The sequence below is a fragment of the Pseudonaja textilis genome, chromosome Z, assembly GCF_049901715.1.
Source record: "Pseudonaja textilis isolate UNSWEBS1 chromosome Z, rPseTex1.2, whole genome shotgun sequence".
NCBI lineage: Eukaryota > Metazoa > Chordata > Lepidosauria > Squamata > Elapidae > Pseudonaja > Pseudonaja textilis.
The window spans coordinates 82,349,777-82,369,024 of record NC_142008.1 but is presented as its reverse complement, the minus strand read 5'-3'; the positions used below and the strand labels follow the sequence as shown (position 1 = coordinate 82,369,024).

At 43.7% G+C, this 19,248-nt stretch overlaps 1 protein-coding gene across 2 annotated transcripts in view; it reads left to right on the top strand.

Moving 5' to 3' along the window:
- Positions 1–19,248, top strand: part of SULT1B1 (sulfotransferase family 1B member 1) — an 83,050-nt gene that overhangs the window by 8,888 nt on the left and 54,914 nt on the right. The gene's annotated exons all lie outside the window — the stretch shown is intronic.

The following is a 19,248-nucleotide window of genomic DNA, read 5'->3' as shown; positions in this document are numbered from 1 at the left end:
TTAATGCACATCTGCCTATTCTAATATCTGTCCTACTTGATCATAAATTGAGACGTACTATATTATAATAAGATATTGCTTGAACATTGACAATGAATAGTAGCTTTTATTATGGCAAAGACAACTCTGATAAATGAACCAATGTTTAATCATTCTTTGCACTTCTCTTTTTTAACTGTGCAGCTAGAACAAAGCAGTGTTAGTGCCAAAATTTAGGAATTTACTCTATCTACATAACCAGTTTGACAATATTCATATATTGTTGTTTATAAGGGTGGAAGTTGTGCTTACAAGTTAGTCTTGACTCCTAAGGTCAATTTTTGCAAATGATTTAGCATTGCTTTCTTAGGGCTAAGAGAGAATATCTGGCCAGCTAACTTCATGCTTAAGACAAGACACGGTGTTCTTATTTGTAGCTTGATGATTTTAATCAGCATACCAAACTGTCAGACATAGTAATTAGGTTCAGCCTATTATTATCCTTATAGACAAAGCTAAACCAGAATGTTCATATCCTAACATACAGTGAACTTAAGTACAGTTTTACTTTGTTTTCACAATCAGACCCTTGGTAACCAGAGTTTTGATGTAGCCACAGACTGTCAGCCACATATTGATAGAATATGTGTAACTTGGCCAAATTATAATAATGTCTTTCTCCCAAAAGCTGACATAAATAGAGGTGTGTGGCAACAATACTACTAGAAGTCAGTGTAAGCTATACTTGCAGGATGAAATAACTGAGATTATTATAAACATTTACAATTTAGAATTTTTTTAAAGAATTGGTTTTTTTTATAAAGTTTTTATTGGTTTTTAAGACAAACATAAACAAAACATAAAAACATCAAGCCATCTTCCATATATATACATACAGTGTGCCGGTTGGTTTACAAATTGTTTTGTGCTTCCATTTCATAATCTTCAATTACAATTACATTGTATATATTCTCATATTTTCAATCAAATATTAAATACATTGATATCATTGTTAATCAATCATTTGACTATACTTTTATTCATTCATGTTTTACGAAAGAATCCATATTTTAATTAATTTGTTTTATACATCTCAAATGTATCCTACAATCATTTTTTCGATATAATAAGAAAAGAATAGATCTTTATATATTTATTATTTTCTAAGAATCTACATATTTCATTACCATGTTTTATTGTCTAACCATTGATAGAATAGATCCCAAATTTTATAAAATTGTTTATCATCTTGTTCTCTGATTTCAAATGTCAATTTACTCATTTCAGCACATTCCAATATTTTTTTAATGATTTCTTCCTGTGATGGTGTTTTCTCATTTTTCCAGTTTTTAGCAAATACAATCCTAGCCGCTGTTAATACATTTACGATCAAGTATTTCAATTCTTTACAATATATTTCAGGTAAAATTCCCAATAAAAATATCTCTGGTTTCAAATCTATATGTTTTTTTGTCATTTTTTCTAACCACGTGTGGATTTTAGTCCAATATTTTTTAGCATCTGCACAAATCCACCACATATGATAATATGAGCCTGGTGTCTGATGACATTTCCAACATTTTTCAGATTTGTTCTTGAACATTCTTGCTATTCTTGTCGTGGGGGGGAATGCCACCTGTAAAACATCTTATACAAATTTTCTTTATATGCTATTGACATTGTCATTTTATAATTTTGAGACCACAATTTTTGCCATTTCTCTAGATCAATCCCATATCCAAAATTCTTCCCCCAAGCAATCATTGTTTCTTTGACTTGTTCTTCTTCTAGTTTAATTTCTAATAAATATCCATACAATTTTGTAATCACCTTTTCATCAGTACCTGTCAAAATCTTATCTAAATCAGTCAGTTTATCATAGAAACCTTCTGTTTTAGAATCTTTATCATACCTTGAATATATTTGCACATATGAAAACCAATTCATCTTTATACCTTGTTTCTCTAATTTTTGCATAGATTTAAGTTCACCCTTTCCATTCAATATTTCACCATACCTAACTGTTTGTTCCTTTTTATATATTATAGAATAAGAAAATGCTACAGTAGTCGAAAACCAGACTGGAATTTTCAAATAACATTGTCTTTTAGTCTTCTCCCAGTTTAACCACAGAGACTCCTGTATATAATGTCTTCTAAAATACCCTTGTGTTTTAGTTCCTTTATGCCATAGAAAGGCATGCCACCCCAACAACAGATCATGTCCTTCTAATGTCAACAATCTAGTATTTCTTAATGTTATCCATTCCTTAACCCACATCAAATTTGTAGCTTGGTAATACAACTCCCAATTAGGCAAACCAAATCCTCCTCTTATTCTGGCATCTTGCAAATTTTTAACTTTATTCTCGCTTTCTTACCTTGCCATATATATTTCAACACAATTTTATTTAAATCTTCAAAGTAATCTTTTCCAAGCCTAATTGGTATTGTTTGGAACAAATACATAATTCTGGGTAATATATTCATCTTGATTGTTGATATTCTCCCTATTAATGACAGTTGTAAATTTTCCCATTTCGCCAAATCTAGCGCTATCTGCTGCTTAAGTTTGATATAAGTATTCTCTTTTAGTGTACTACATCTTGCTGTCAAATGTATCTCCAAATACTTGATCTTATTCGTGACCTGAATTTTCAGTAGATCTGCCAATTCTTCCTTTTGTCTTGATAGCATATTCTTTCTCAAGATCTTTGTCTTATCTTTATTTATTTTCCAACCAGCCACCTTTCTGTTAGATCGGTGGATCGGGTCACATAAGAGGCAAGACGCGAAAGTGAACAATCAGCTCTTTAATTCAGCTCTGAGCAAGGACAGTTTTAAGTGTGCGAGCCGCTTGGCTTTATACAGCCGGCCGGCGGCTCGGCGGCCAATGGCAGCGCTTTGAATCTCCCGCGATCGGCTCGGCCAATCGCGGTAGATTTTTAGCGCTCCAATCACAGGCGTTCTGTGAACCAATCGGATTGCGGTCTGGGTGGACCAATCAGAATGCGAGTCTTCAAGAATGTTAATACAGAACACCCCTCCCCTGATGGTTTCGTCCGACGCAGTGTCGTGACGTAGTCGCGCAGGTAGGTGGGGCTTCGAACCTGTCTGGCTGACCTGCGTGGCTCAGTCGGTGTGTGGTCGTCGGCCGGTTAGGACGGGCTCCACGTCGCTCTCCACTTCGCTGATGGAACCGCCTGGAAGGGTGAGCCGGGCCTATCGCCGCAGCTCCCGCCCGGACTACCTGGGTTGGTCGAGTTGCGGTTCCTGTTGCTCTCGCTCGGTCTTTCCGGGCTGGTTGAGCTGGCTTGGCTGTACGTTCCAGGTGAAGATCCCGTCTGCGACAGTTCGAAGTCTGCTGGTGAGTATGGCTGGTTTATTTGAGCGTTTCTGTCTTCTGGTGGGGGGTGTTCGGCTTGCGTTGGGGTGTGTGCCGTTGATGATTCCGGCCTGCCGTCGTTTGCCGGCTTGGATGTTGAGGATTCCCTTCCCTCTCTGCTTTCCTTGGTTGCCGTTGCCGAGGCGTCGGGGGTGTTGGCGGCTAGTCTGGACCGTAGCTGGTCGATGTGCCGTTTCCAGCTCTTCCCGTCTGTCGTTTCGAGTCTGTATGATCGGGGGGCCGGATACCTGTGTTATTTGTGCGGAACCCAGAGGGGTCTCCCGTGAAGTTCTTTGCGTAGACCGTGTCCCGATGTTGAATGCCCGGTACCGGCTGGAGGAGTCCGGGGTTTCTCTGGGTTGTAGGTGGGGTGTAGGCGGTCCAGTGGAGACCTCAGTTTCCTTCCCATTAGTAACTCCGCTGGTCTCTTGTTCGTGGTCGTGTTCGGAGTGATGTGCTGTATGAAGAGTAGTTTGTTTATTTTTTCCTGGATGTTGCCGGTTTCGATTTTATGGATGGCTTTTTTGTGTATTGGACCATCCGTTCCGCCCTACCGTTCGCCGCTGGGTGAGCCGTCGAGGTTAAGGTGTGTCTGATGCCCCGTTCGGCTAGGTATTTTTAAAATGCCAGTGCCGTGAACTGTGGCCCATTGTCCGACACTATGACATCCGGTAACCCGTGTGTTGCAAAGAGTCCGTTGAGCTTGTCGATGACCGCTTCTGTTGTTGTTGCCCTCATAGTGCTTACCTCCAGCCAGTTGGAGTAAGCATCTACGGTGATGAGGAATGTATGCCCCTTGGTTGGCCCGTCGAAGTCTATGTGTATTCGCGACCATGGTCCTCTCGGGGTCTCCCATTCCAGGACCGGTGCGGTGGGGGGGGGTGGCTCTCGATTCTTGGCACCTGCTGCAACCGGCGACCCATGTCTCGATTTGTTTGTCCATCCCTGGCCACCAAGCGTAGCTTCTGGCCAGGGCTTTCATCTTGACGACCCCCGGGTGTCCCTCGTGCAGCATTGCCAACACTCCGTCTTGTAGTGTTTCCGGTATGACTACCCGGTCACCCCAGAGTATGCATCCCCTTTGCGAGAACAGCTCAGTTTGGCGGTTTCGGAAGGCTCTGAACTGTTCGCCGCCGTCACTTTCTGGCCACCCCCGCTCTACCCAGCTCAATACCCGCGCCAGCCGTTTGTCTTTATTTGTTTCACGGGCAATGTCTGGCGCGGTTAAGAGTGGGCTGGGTAGGGTCTCGATTTGCAGGGTCGTTGTTGTGGGCGCTGGGTCGTCATCTAAGTCGGGTAGTGGTGACCAGCTTAGTGCGTCAGCGTGCGGAATGTTCTTACCGGGCCGGTGTGATAGTTCGTATGAGTATGCGGCCAGGAACTCAGACCACCTCGTCATCCGTGGCGACAGGATGTTCGGGGTGGCCTTGTTCCCTGCGAGTATCACGAGCAGGGGCTTGTGGTCCGTAATAATGGAAAAGTCCCTACCATAAAGGTATTCGTGGAACCTTTTCACTCCGGCGATGATGGCGAGGGCTTCTTTGTCCAGTTGACTGTAATTTCTTTCCGGTTTGGCCAGCGTTCGGGAGAAGAAGGCGATGGGTGCTTCCTTCCCGTCGGGTAGGGTGTGGCTGAGGACTGCTCCGATGCCGAACGGTGATGCGTCGCACGTTACCGTGAGCGGAAGGGTCTCGCTATACTTGATCAGGACTGCGTCCGATGTTAGCAGGTTTTTTGTTCGTTGGAACACAGTCTCCTCCCGCTTCCCCCAGGTCCAGGTGGCCGTTTTATCGAGTAGCCGGTGTAGGGGCTCCGCCACGGTCGCCTTTTGGGGTAGGAAAACATTTGTAAAAATTAAGCAGTCCCAAAAATGCCTGTAGTTCCGCCTTGTTTGTTGGTGTGGGGGCTTCCTTGATGGCTCTGAGTTTCTTCCCAGTTGGGTGTATTCTGTGCCGGTCCAGGAGGTACCCCAGGAACTCGACCCTCTCGGTGTGGAGTTGGCATTTGTCTCTTCTGACTTTAAGGCCGGCATCTTTGAATTTGTTAAGCACCGCCTTTAAACGGGTCTCCAATTGTTCTCTGTTGGCGGCTGCGATCAGCACGTCATCGAAGTAGGGAACCACCCCTTTTATTCCCTGGAGGAGTCTTTCCATGAGACTTTGGAAAACTCCTGGAGCGACGCTGACTCCAAATTGGTGTTGGTTGCACCGAAAGGCCCCCCGGTGTGTAACAATCGTTTGCGCTTCAGCTGTCTCCGCATCGACCGGCAATTGCTGATACGCTTGTGCCAAGTCGAGTTTTGCGAAGACCCGGCCTCCCCCCAGTGAGTGCAGAAGGTGCTGTACTACTGGGACGGGGTAGGCGCTTTGCTGTAGCGCGTGATTGAGGGTGGCCTTGTAGTCCCCGCAAATTCTGATGGAGCCATCGGGTTTGATGGGGGTAACTATGGGCGTTTCCCAACGGGCATGGTCGATGGGCTCTAGTACCCCTTGTGCGACGAGCTTGTCTAGTTGCTCGTCGATTTTCGGCTTAAGTGCAAAAGGCACTCGCCGGGATTTGAGGCGGATTGGGGCGACGTTAGGGTTAAGGTTGAAGGATATAGGGGGCCCTTGGTACTTGCCTAGCGAGTTGTCGAAGACCTCCTGGAATTCCCTTACGAGAGTCGCTTCCCAGTCTGCTTCGTCTGTATGATGGATGCCCGTCACCTCGATGCCCAGCGGGGCGAACCATTGCAGGCCGAGCAAGCTGGGGCGGTCCCGGTCCACGATTGTGAGGGGCAAGATGTCGGTGTGGTTCTTGAATGTGACCTTAAAGTGCCCAATGCCGACCACAGGGATGCGGTTTCCCTGGTAGTCTTTCAGGATTAGCTTCTGGTCGTCTAGTTCGTTGCGGCGGATGGTCGGGACCAGGCGCTTGATTGTGCGCCAAGAGATCATGGAGAGGTAGGACCCAGAGTCCACTTCCATCTCGCAGGGTTGGTCCTCGATGCACAGTGCCACGTGTACCTTCCGGGCGTCCATGGTTGATGAATGGCCGATGACGACCGTCTGGTGGGTCTCCTCGTGCCGCTGTGTCTCGCTGAGTCATCTGCTGCGGCTGTCGTGGCTCCACCGGCTCTCAGTCGGTTGGTCTCGGTGCCTGGGGGTGCCATCTCGTTGTCATGGGCTGTTTCTGCCGCTGCGGGCTGTAGCTCTTTTTGTTGTGGCACACCTTGGCGATGTGCCCCCGCTTCTCACAATGCCTGCAAATGGCGTCGAGAAAGCGGCATTCGGAGCGGGGGTGATCGCCGCCGCAGCCGGCGCAATGGAAACCCGACTTACGTCCCCTGCGGTCCCGGCGGTCGCGCTCGGTCTGCAGCCGGTGGATTTCCTCGTCGTCGTCGTCCTCGGTGTCGGATTGGGGTTCGAGGTCGCCATGATGCGTGGTTGTTTCTCAATTGTTGGGTTCCCCGGGCTTCGCGGCGGTGGGGGTCGCTTCGTTGGTCGGTGGCCATTCATTCGTGTTGGCTTGCCTCATCCGGGCTGCTGACTGGCGGGTGGCCTCGGCGGCGGTGACCTCGGCGAGGGCGTCGGCAAGGGAGATGTTGCCTTTGGCCATCAGCCGGCTCTGCAGCACGGGGTCTGGAGTCAGGGCGACTCGGTCCCGGTGCCTGGTCCAGGTCGGGAATTCGCAGGGGCCTCCCAGGTTCTGTAGCTGGGCCACGAAGTCGCCGATGGTCTCGCCCTTGCGCTGATCTCGGCGGTAGAAGTCGTGCCTCCGAATGAGGATGGGCACGGTAGGGGCGTAATGGCGTCGCAAGATGGGCTCGAGGTCAGCCCAGTCCATCTCCTTGACGCGTGGCGGGCTTTGCCAGTGCCTTGGCCATTTTGAACACTGCGGGCCCGCAGTGTGTGAGAATACTGCCCGTTTCCTCTGGCCGTTGGCGTCTTTGAGGTTGCTGCATTCCAGAAACATCTGGAAGCGATCGATATATGACTCCCAGTCTTCGGTTGCTGGGTCGAATGGAGCAGGCGGCAGGGTGCTGGCCATTGTGCAAGGCGCCGATCACCATTTGCCACGTGCTAGTTGGTCCTCGCCTCACGATCCCACCTTCGTCGCCAGTGTTAGATCGGTGGATCGGGTCACATAAGAGGCGAGACGCGAAAGTGAACAATCAGCTCTTTAATTCAGCTCTGAGCAAGGACAGTTTTAAGTATGCGAGCCGCTTGCTTTATACAGCCGGCCGGCGGCTCGGCGTTAATGGCGCGCTTTGAATCTCCCGCGATCGGCTCGGCCAATCGCGGTAGATTCTTAGCGCTCCAATCACAGGCGTTCCGTGAACCAATCGGATTGTGGTCTGGGTGGACCAATCAGAATGCGAGTCTTCAAGAATGTTAATACAGAACATTTTCCATATGTCTCTATCTTTTCTATCAATTTTGAAGCTGTTTCTAGTGGGTCTTCCAAAGTGAAAACCAGATCATCTGCGAATGCTTGCAACTTAAATTCGTCCTTTTTGATTTTCATCTCTTTTATATCCTTTTCTTCTCTAATGTTTCTATTTAGCACTTCCAAAGTTAACACAAACAATAGAGGTGATAGTGGGCAATTTTGTCTTGTTCCTTTTCTTATGTCAATTGAATCTGTCAGTTCTCCCTCTATCATTACCTTTGCCATTTGCTTATGATATATAGCTTCTATTGCATGGATGAATTTTTTACCAAAGCCCATCTGTTCCAGCTGTAGTAACATAAATCGCCAAGTCACATTGTCAAAGGCCTTCTGTGCATCTAGAAATATCAAAGCCATTTGTTTTTCAGGGTGTGCCTCGTAGTATTCCAAAGTGTCCAAGATTATTCTCATATTATCTTTAATTTGTCTCTTTGGCAGAAATCCATTTTGATCAGGAAGGATAAAATTGTTTAAGTATTTTTTAAGTCTTTCTGCCAATATTGAAGCAAAAATTTTATAATCTGCATTTAGTAAGGAAATAGGTCTATAGTTCTTGATTTGTAATGGATCAGCCTCTTTTGGGACAAGTGTAATATAAGCTTCTGACCATGATTTGGGTATCTTCTTCTTTAACATAACTTCATTCATAACTTCTAGCAATGGAAGGTTCAACGATTCTTGTAGTGTTTTATAAAATTCTGCCGGAAGTCCATCTGGGCCTGGTGCCTTTCCATTGTTTTGCTTCTTGAGTGCTTCAGTTAACTCCATCACCGTTATATTGCTTTCTAACATTGTTTCAATCTCTTTAGGTATCTGGGGTAGATTAGCATTCTGTAAGTACTGTTTAACTCTTTCTCATCAATATTCTCTTGTGTGTATAGTTTCCCATAATAGTCTCGTATGATTTCCTTCTTCTCTTTACTTCCATAGTAAGCCTGGCCTTAATCATCTATTAATTGGAATGATTTTCTGTGCTAATTCTTCTTTTTCCATTAATCCCATTTTATGTTTAATTGTATCCATTTTTAACTTAAGATCCTTTTTCTGTAGCAAACTTGGCCTTGGTCATCTATTAATTGCAATATTTTCCTTTTCTTTCTCCTTTCTCAATTTATACACTAACCATCTACCTGGTTTATTTGCATCTTCAAAGTAGTTCTGTTTAGCACCTCTGATTTTCTGTGCTAATTCTTCTTTTTCTATTAGACCCATTTTATGTTTGATTATATCCAGTTTTAACTTAATGTTCTTTTTCTGTGGCATTTTCTGTAGCTCTTTTTCAAAGTAAGAATATAAGTCCTTTATAAGTCCTCTTTTTCAAAGTAAGAATATAAGTCCTTTATATTCATCCTCTAATGCCTTAGAGGCTAGTCTTTTCATGGCATTTGTTTTCCTTGTATAGTCTATTATCAAGCCTCTGACATATGCCTTCATTGTATCCCATACGTTCTGCATTGATGTATCTTTTTCTAATAGTAATTAACACAGTAAATTCAAGTATTAATATATAAAAACAACTATAGTTATTAGTTAGCTGATGCTTAATGTTATTAATATTTACCTTGTCTTTTCCTATATATCTAATAAAGGTATAACTATCACTATTATTAATAAATCAATTAATTCAATTATTTAACAATTACAACAATAAATTCTCCTTTCCACATATAAACGTATTTATGTAACACTATAAAGAGAGAGGAGGTGACTAATCATAGAACCGGAGAGTAAGAAAAGAAAAGGGGCAAATGTGTACCAAAAAAAAAGGAGAAGGAAAGGGTTTTAAAGTGGTTTTTTAGCTTTCTGTTTCTAGGAGTTAAGAGCTTACAGTCTGAATGTACCGGAAGTGGGGAATTGGAAACTGCTGAATAATGGCTGTGGTTACACAGTATCTCAACACCCTCGGATGTATCTTCTCCTTTTCATCTAAGCGTTCTTAAGTTCAGTTTTCCTGAATTTCTTCAGCTGGAGCTGCCTCAATTGAATCAATATATCACCTGGGCAACAGCTGTATAGTTTACAACAATTGTGTTATTATAACAATTTCAAAATATCTTAGTATCGCCTGTGGCAACACACTGTCTCCATTTATTCCTTCGGCTCCGAACTTCTTCTTATCTCCAATTTGATAGAGTCTTTCAAAATAAAAGTCCAGTAAAACAGTCCGAGTCCCCTGCACCTTCCAGCCGCTAAGTTCCCTTCCATTGATATTGGTGTGATATATCTCCCCGACCTCGTATGCTTCTCTATCTACTTGTTATTGTCCCTCTTTCTTCTGTCTGTTAAGCCCTTTCACTTTCACCTGCCTCACATCTGACTCTTGGCCGCTTCCTTTTAGGGCTCCGATCAGACTCTTGTAGCAGCCTTGTGTGAGTCTATAGCATTCGAAATTCTGTCTCTGCCTCAAATCCCCTCTTCCACACTCTTCAGCGTTGATCATCACGATCTGTCACTCACTCGCTTCCTTTCGTCGGTGGCAGTCCGGACTTCGGAGCCGCCATATATATGGCGGCTGTTTCTTGCTTGTTGGGCTCTGGAGGATCCCTCTTCTTTGCAGAGGGGGTTGCCTTCCCCACACTACAGCTCAAGTCTCCCTGCACTGGCACGTTTCTCTCCGGGATTCGTGCACCCCCAAAGGATCACGCCAACTGCAAGAAGGGGCTAAGCAAAGCCGCGAACGGACTTCTGCACCTCTGTTCATCCTTGCCTTACCACCGGAAGTCTACCCTTTTGTTCTATTATAGATGTTTTCTCTTCTATTTTCCCCATCTGTTCCTCATTTTTCATCATCAATTGTTGAATATTCTCTTATTTTTCTTCCACATTGTCTACTTTCCCTTCCACCTGTCGATCTCTGCCAAGAACTGGAGACTTCAATCAATAAACCATGTTACTCACACTTGTAGAATTGAAATTGAAGAGTTTATTGCTGTGTTCACAATCATGGCAAGAGATGTAACAACAGATGTCTGTGTAAAGTCAGCTTTGAAAACAGTTAACTCCCAACATTGTTTTATCCATCCCTGTCCAATTACCTCCACCCCACCCTAATCCGCTGGTTATCTAATTATCCACACCACCACCCCATGTCTAATTACACCACGCCTAAGCTAATATTACATTCTTCCCTTCACCCCACCTCCCATTAGTATCCTAAATAACAATGATCACTTTGCTTTAAACCCAGCACTGTGTTAAAGCCAAACATTGCAAAAAAAAAAAAAAATCCACATCCATCCCTTCCTTCTCTGCTGGTCTGGTTTGGCTGCCTGCCAAGTTGCAATGCCGGACTCGAAGTGCAGATCAGGGATTCACAGCTCAAAGGCACAGCTATAATGTCGGGCTTCAGGATGCTGGTAAAATGGAGAGCCTGACATGCCGCCCCCTCTACCATGGATCCTCCTGGAAAAGAATTAACAGTTTTAATAAAATTCTTTTGATAGATTTCTTCCCTCCCCCCTGCTTTGGTAGGGTGTTGCCGATGAAATAGTCTTTGTAATTTTGGAGCTGACATATCTGCAGATGTCACCCAAGAAGCATCTGCCATTGGATATCTTTTCAATTTCACTAGGTATTGTAGGACCCCTCATCGTCGTTGGGAATCAAGGATCTTCTCTACTTCATAATAAGCATCCCTAATGGGCCCTGGGCGCTTTAAGCGAGGTTCAAGCCGTGTCATGTCAGCAGGCTTCAGCAAGCTACTATGGAAAATGGGATGAATCCTTTTAAACCGTGATGGTAATTGTAAACAGATTGTAACTGGGTTAATCACTTGAAGTATTTGAAATGTACCAATATATTTTGGGCCCAGTTTTTTACATGGTAAACCCAAATTAATATACACTGCTCAAAAAAATAAAGGGAACACTTAAACAACACAGTGTAACTTCAAGTCAATCACACTTCTGTGAAATCAAACTGTCCACTTAGGTAGCAACACTGACAATCAATTTCACATGCTGTTGTGCAAATGGAATAGACAACAGGTGGAAAGCAGAGGCAGTTAGTAAGACATCCCCAATAAAGGAGTGGTTCTGCAGGTGGTGACCACAGACCACTTCTCAGTTCCTATGCTTTTTTGCTGATGGTTTGGTCACTTTTGAATGCTGGCGGTGCTTTCACTCTAGTGGTAGCATGAGACGGAGTCTACAACCCACACAAGTGGCTCAGGTAGTGCAGCTCATCCAGACTCCATGAGGGTGGTATGAGGGCCCAGCGTCCATAGGTGGGGGTTGTGCTTACAGCCCAACACCATGCAGGATGTTTGGCATTTGCCAGAGAACACCAAGATTGGCAAATTCGCCACTGGCGCCCTGTGCTCTTCACAAATGAAAGCAGGTTCACACTGAGCACATGTGACAGATGTGACAGGGTCTGGAGACGCCATGGAGAACGTTCTGCTGCCTGCAACATCCTCCAGCATGACCGGTTTGGCAGTGGGTCAGTAATGGTGTGGGGTGGCATTTCTTTAGGGGGCCACACAGCCCTCTATGTGCTCACCAGAGGTAGCCTGACTGCCATTAGGTACCGAGATGAGATCCTCAGACCCCTTGTGAGACCATATGCTGGTGCGGTTGACCCTGGGTTCCTCCTAATGCACAACAATGCTAGACCTCATGTGGCTGGAGTGTGTCAGCAGTTCCTGCAAGACGAAGGCATTGATGCTATGGACTGGCCTGCCCATTCCCCAGACCTGAATCCAATTGAGCACATCTGGAACATCATGTCTCGCTCCATCCACCAACGCCACGTTGCACCACAGACTGTCCAGGAGTTGGGGGATGCTTTAGTCCAGGTGTGGGAGGAGATCCCTTAGGAGACCATCCGCCACCTCATCAGGAACATGCCCAGGCATTGTAATGATGTCATACAGGCACGTGGAGGCCACACACACTACTGAGCCTCATTTTGACTTGTTTTAAGGACATGACATCAAAGTTGGATCAGCCTGTAGTGTTTTTTTCCACTTTAATTTTGAGTGTAACTCCAAATCCAGACCTCCATGGGTTGCTAAATTTGATTTCCATTGATAATTTTTGTGTGATTTTGTTGTCAGCACATTCAACTATGTAATGAACAAAGTATTTAATAATAATATTTCATTCATTCAGATCTAGGATGTCTTATTTTTGTGTACCCTTTATTTTTTTTGAGCAGTGTATAATAATATAATAGTACCAATTTTAAGTATCAGAAACCTTAATATCAAATATATAGATCTAGAACAAAAATAGTACAACAATATCTTAAAGGGCATAAATAACTTCCCCCGCCTTTCCCCCCCTTCTATCACCTTTACTTTACTTTTTTTTTTTAGATTGTTACTTTTTAATTTCAAACCAATTTTCATTCATTCAGATCTAGGATGTCTTATTTTTGTGTTCCCCCTTTTTTTTTGAGCAGTGTATTTTATGGATAGGTATACCCATTTCCTACTTCTAATGATTTCTGTTCAGATCGTTTCTTGTCTGCATATTTTTATATATTTCAGTGGATTTGACCAATGTGTCTTTGACTGCTTTCCAATGAGCTTGTATATCTTCAATCCATTTAGTGGTGGTGATTGGTTCGTTAGTCACATGGGGCCATTCTGGAATAGGAATAAAATCCATCCCGTTCACTATTCGAAAGGGAGTATATCCAGTACTGTTATGAATGGTATTATTATAAGCCACTTCAGCGAACGATAATGTATCAACCCATTTGGTTTGCTGATAATTTATATAGCATTGTAAATATTGCTCGATAGCTACATTAGCTCATTAGCTCCATTAGTACATGGATGGTACGCAGTACTTAGTCCTTGTGATGAGCCAATAAGTTGAATAAACTCCTTCCAGAAACGAGCTGTGAACTGGACTCCTCTATCCGAGATTATTCATTTTGGTACTCCATGCAATCGATACACATTCCGTATACACAAATCAGCTAATCGTTTTGCTGAGCGTAGCCCTTTACATGGAATAAAATGAGTTTGTTTCGAAAACAAATCAATTACTGTCCAAATAACTGTATATCCCTGATTTTCGGGTAGATCTACTATGAAGTCCATTCCAAATTCCTCCCATGGTCTTGTGGGTTCGGCTACCATTTGCAGTAATGCAGAAGGCTTACCAATTCGGATTTTGGTGGACGCACATACCAGACATCCTTTCACATATTTTTCAATATCAAGTCTCATGGATGGCCACCAAAACTGTCTTTCTAGCTAAATGTAAAGTCTTAAGGAAACCATAATGACCTGCTTGTCTGGTATCATGACAACATTTCAGTACTATAGCATGTAATATTTCTGGTACATACAATTTTTTCCCTCAGCAGGCTATGCCATCTTTCATTGTAACCTGATCTTTATTTGCAGACAACCATGGATCTTTCACTAGCACCTCTGGAAGGTCTGTTGTCATAATCGACGTTCATAATGAGTTTATATGATCGTTACTGGGAATAAGTAGTTGTATTACTTCTTCCCAGTGACTGTTAAATTGAGGTAGCCTTGATGGGGCATCTGCCATAAAAAAATTTTCCAGCAAGAATGTATTTTAAAATGAATTTAAAACATCTGAAATATAACGCCCATCAAACCTGTTTTGGAGATAATCTCCTTGGATTTTGTAATGCTTCCAAATTCTTGTGATCAGTCCATACCTCAAATGGATGTGAACTACCCTCTAACAAATGTCATCATGTAAGTAGCGCCCATCGAACCGCAAATGCCTCTTTCTCCCATATAGCCCAATTTCTCTCTGTTGGGTTTAATTTTCGGGGTGTATATGCACATGGTTGTAATGTTCCTTCTTGGTTCTTTTGCAAAAGTACTGCCCCTACTGCAACATACTAGCATCTGCCTGAATTATGAATAGACTAGTGGGATCTGGATGTTTAAGAACTGGTTCGGTTGCAAACAGTACTTTTACATTTTGAAATGCCTTTTGAAACTCACTTGTCCATAACAGCTCCTTATTTGATTTGATCCATTTATTACTTACATTCTTTGTTTTCAACAAATTCGTTAAGGGAAGAGCAATATGTGCGAACTTTGGAATAAATTGCCTATAAAAATTTGCAAAGCCCAAAAAACTTTGCAATTGTTTCCTTGTACGCGGTTTTTGCCATTCCAACACTATACAAACTTTATTCGGATCCATCTCAAGACCATTTAATGAAATGCGATATCCTAGGTAATCTAATTTGGTGGAATGGAATACACATTTGGATAATTTAACATACAGGTGTGCGTCTAACAGTTTTCTAAGAACTTGTCATACTAGCTGAATGTGTTCTTCCATAGTGTTTGTATATATTAGACTATCAACCAAGTAGACAAGTACTCCTCGATATAAACGTTCATGCATTATGCCATTTATTAATTGCATAAAAACTGCAGGAGCTCCCTGTAATCCAAATGGCATGACATTAAAACGATAGCTTTCCAATGGGCAATTGAAAGTGGTTTTCCACTCATCCCCAGCATGGATGTGTACCTGATAGTATGCCTCCTGTAAGTGCAGTTTGGTAAAAATATGGCCCTGTGCCAAGAGAGGAAAAAATAAATCCAACATATGTACCAGCAAAAATAAAATAGAGAACAAACCATAAACAAAAGAAAAAAGTAAATACCAGCTGTAATTTATAAATGCATGTCACAAAGTAAACCAAAATCTCAGTGTAACATTCAGTCAGTCCAGAAAGCCAGATTCCAAAACATATATTGTCCAAGGTCACAGTGTTCTTTCTCTTTCTTTTTCTTTATCTTATTCAACTTTCCAATTGTATACCAGCTGTATGAAAACAGCACCTGTTTTCAGTGCTGACTCATTATCTTTCTTCACTTCTCTATAGTCAAAATAGCTTAATCTTTAAAGTCTATTGTTCTTAAAAAGAAAAAAAATATTCCTGTGACCTCTAGATGGCAGTATTACTTAGCTTTCCTTATACTTGTATCTTGGTTACACTGTATCTCTGTATTCTAAACAGTGAGAGTGAATAAAAGTCAAAATAACAAAGTACTTCAGAGATTTTAAACTAAGTAACAAAAAAAAGTTCAATTTCTGCTTAATTTTGAAGTTCAGTCCAGTCCAGTTATTCAAACCAAAGAAGCAAACAAAATATTCCCTTTTTTAAAAAATAAAAAGTCCGAATAAAGTTGACAGCTCCTCACTGTTCGCCGCTGCCCTTAACTTTCCTGTCTTCTTCTTTCTTTAATAAATCTTTCTCTTGGTGTACTCCTCTATCTTTAATTGAAAGTAAGAATTTCTCACCCAGACCGACACACCTTCTTCTTTCTGTTCTTCTTCTGTTCAGAGGCTGGCACAACTTCTTAGCGGCTCAAGCTTAATGGCTCCTTCCCACTGCTGCCAGACTGTAGGAGCTTTCCTGGATCAACCAGGGACTTTGCGATGTCCCTGGGATCGATAGGATGTGCTCCTTTCACTTACCGTCTCTCCAGGATGGTTCGGGTCCACTGGGACCATCCGGCTGCGGGGGTATCGGCATCTTCCCCTGAGCCCCAGGGGGCTCTTTTCTGTAATATTTCAAAAGCTTTAAAGTTCTCACCTAGTTCAGGCATACTTTCTCTTTCTTCTGGAGACTGTCCCAGCCTTGTAGCAGTTTTTGATGACCGTTTTCCTTTCAAGCCAGCTAGAGAGGCTATCTCTGGATCTACCAGGGATATTGCCATATCCCTGGGATCAGAAGAGTGTCCTCTCCTCGATCGTCATCCCTCTGGGATGATTTAGGTCCAATGGAGCACCAGCTTTCAGGAATTCGATGTCTTCCCTAGGAACCACTAAGGATTCCACTGTATCGCTGTGACGTCAGCTCCGCCCTCCAGGAGCAGTCCTTCTTAACGAGCTCCCAACTTTTTCTGCTGCTGCAAGCCTGGGTTCCCCACATAAGCGCTGGAAGTCCGGTACTCCTTCCCCGCCCAGTCAGCCCATGCTCCCCTCTTGCTCCAAGCACCAATTCCCCCAGTGCTCCATGTGCACAACCCCCCAAAAGTTTAAAGAATTAGAGCCACGGGGAGGCAAGGCTCACTCACTGTTTCCCTCTATGCAATATGCTGCTGCTCCTGAGATTCCCTGAATGGGTGCTGGAAGAAAGGGAGTCCAATTGTGAGGGCAGGCTTTTCCAAGGCCGGTCATAAAGGGAAACAGTGAGTGCGCCTTGCCTCCCTGTGGCTCTAATTCTTTAAAATTTTGGGGAGTTGTGCACATGGATCGCTGAGGGAATCGGTGCCTGGAGAGATTCACCGTCATGCTGGTGAATACCTACAGACTGAGTAGGCTTTTTGCTTCCACCCCCCCATCCCAATCCCGTGCGGCGCAGACAGCCCAATGGAGGAGGCAAATGGGGTGTTTCCATCTGCCCTTCTCTGGGCCTCAGGGACTGTGGGAAAGGTAGCAAGGAAGGCAGGCAAGCGCGCAGGGCCTTGGGGACAGTGAGGCACTTGCAGTCACTCACCTAGGCAGATCAGGGCAGCTTAGCTGGGCCACGTGGGAGGCAGCTAGGCCAGGATTCGGGCCTTGCTGCTTGCAGGCTCACTGAAGCTGCCAGGCAGATCAAGGCAGCTCAGCTGAGCCACACGGAGAGTGCCGCGTGGGATGCAGTTGAAGACAAGCAAGCTGGCTGGCCCTCAGAGACCGTGTGGTCGAAGCGAGCCAGGGAGCCAGATGGAGAGCAGCAGCAGCTATGCCAGGCAAGCGGATGAGATGAGGAGTGACTGGGTGGAGTGGGGTGGGGCAGGTGGGGCGGGGCAGGGCCAGCCAGAATTTTTACCACCAGTTCACCTGAACCAGCTAGAACTGCCTGAATCCCACCACTGGATCTGCAGCTCGCAAAAAAATAAGTCTTTTAGTTCTTAGGAAAGAAGCGAGCAAACTCCTGATTTTTGTATCGTCATATGCTAATATGGCTCTCCTCCACTTTTTCTGTTTCACAAACAAATTGTCAAAAACATTCACATTTTGATAAGTCTACCAGAGAAAGCAGCCCAGTTCCTACATTGGTGACTCATACTCACCAGTGTTTTTCAAGAAGCTCTGCTCAGGAAGCCAACCAGAACACTAGGTGGGATGTTCCTTTTGAGAAGAGAAGATATGATAATTCAATGAGTATTATTTTCTATTAGTCAACTGGAACTCAGGGTTGTGCATCTGACTTAAGTTGCCTTGACACCCAGAGTAGAAGAGTGCCAAATCATGATGCATAGAGGCAGCATCTCAATGAGGGGCATGTAAATAACCGAGGAGGATCCAGATTTTTTTTGAAGCACCAGAAGGTCACCTTTCTAATGACATTAGTGGAGAGGTATCTTCTTTCCATAGCAGCAAAATACATAAAATGATTAGGAAATTTCATAGCATGTTGTCTGAATCAGCATATCCCATCTCAAGGAGGGTCAGGCCCCAGCTGTTGATCTTTCTGCAGATGCAAACAAAAAATAAACACAACATTTCTTTCAGGATGGTGGAGCACAAGTGGTCAATACATTCACCCTTTTGGCCTCTGGGACTATTCTGTCTATTCCTGTTATGTATCCAGTACTCACCAGAATATCCTGCAACATAAGATTTTTGAAGGCTAGATCTTTTCATTGTTCCTTACTGACTACAGAGGCCATAGTTACAAAACCTGATGGAGATGACCAAGGAACACACATGGCACCTGGCTGGACACCTTATTCCAGGGACCAATTCCAGATGGTGCAGGAAACAGCAAATAGAAATAGAACCAGAAAATATTTCAGAATTCTTCAGGTTCCTTCAGCATGGTCTGGAGAGTAGGTTAGTGTCCAATATATTATAGAGATAAGTAGCTATACTGGGCAGGTTTGACTTCAAAGACAGTATTTCTAGGCTCAGCAAGGAGACTAGATAAACTGGATGCAGTTTCAGTAATTTGTATGTCAGCTTTTACCAAGATGAGGTGTTTTTAAGGACAAATTCTGGCTTCACAACCAAGATACATTTGAATTCCACAGGTTGCAAAAAATTGTGTTACTGGATTTCTGCCCAACCTGTTTCATCTTAAGCAATATAACAGGATATGTCCAAGGACCTTATGTTAAAATACACATTAGATTTCCATCAATTGGACATCCTGTTTCTACTCTTGCTCATTATTAGCTCCTGGATGTACTGCAGTGGCTTGTTCTGTGATTAAAAGCTCCCTATTGGAATCATGGTCCATTTAAGGTGATTAATGATATTGGCAGCCCTGGGTACAGAAGTTCATGGTACCTCTAATTGATCTCTGTTTGCCCCTGCCTTTTCACCACATCAGAAGCTAACCCTTTTCTATTGGATAAAAATCTGGTAATCAGAAGTACCATCTAAGTACCATTAAAAACTGTTGTGCTGGTTTGGGTCCAATTGTTGTTTTTGTTAAATAATTGAGGATCTTGGATTCTTGATGACCTTTGAAGAGCATTCCAGGGATCTACTGTCTGGTTCT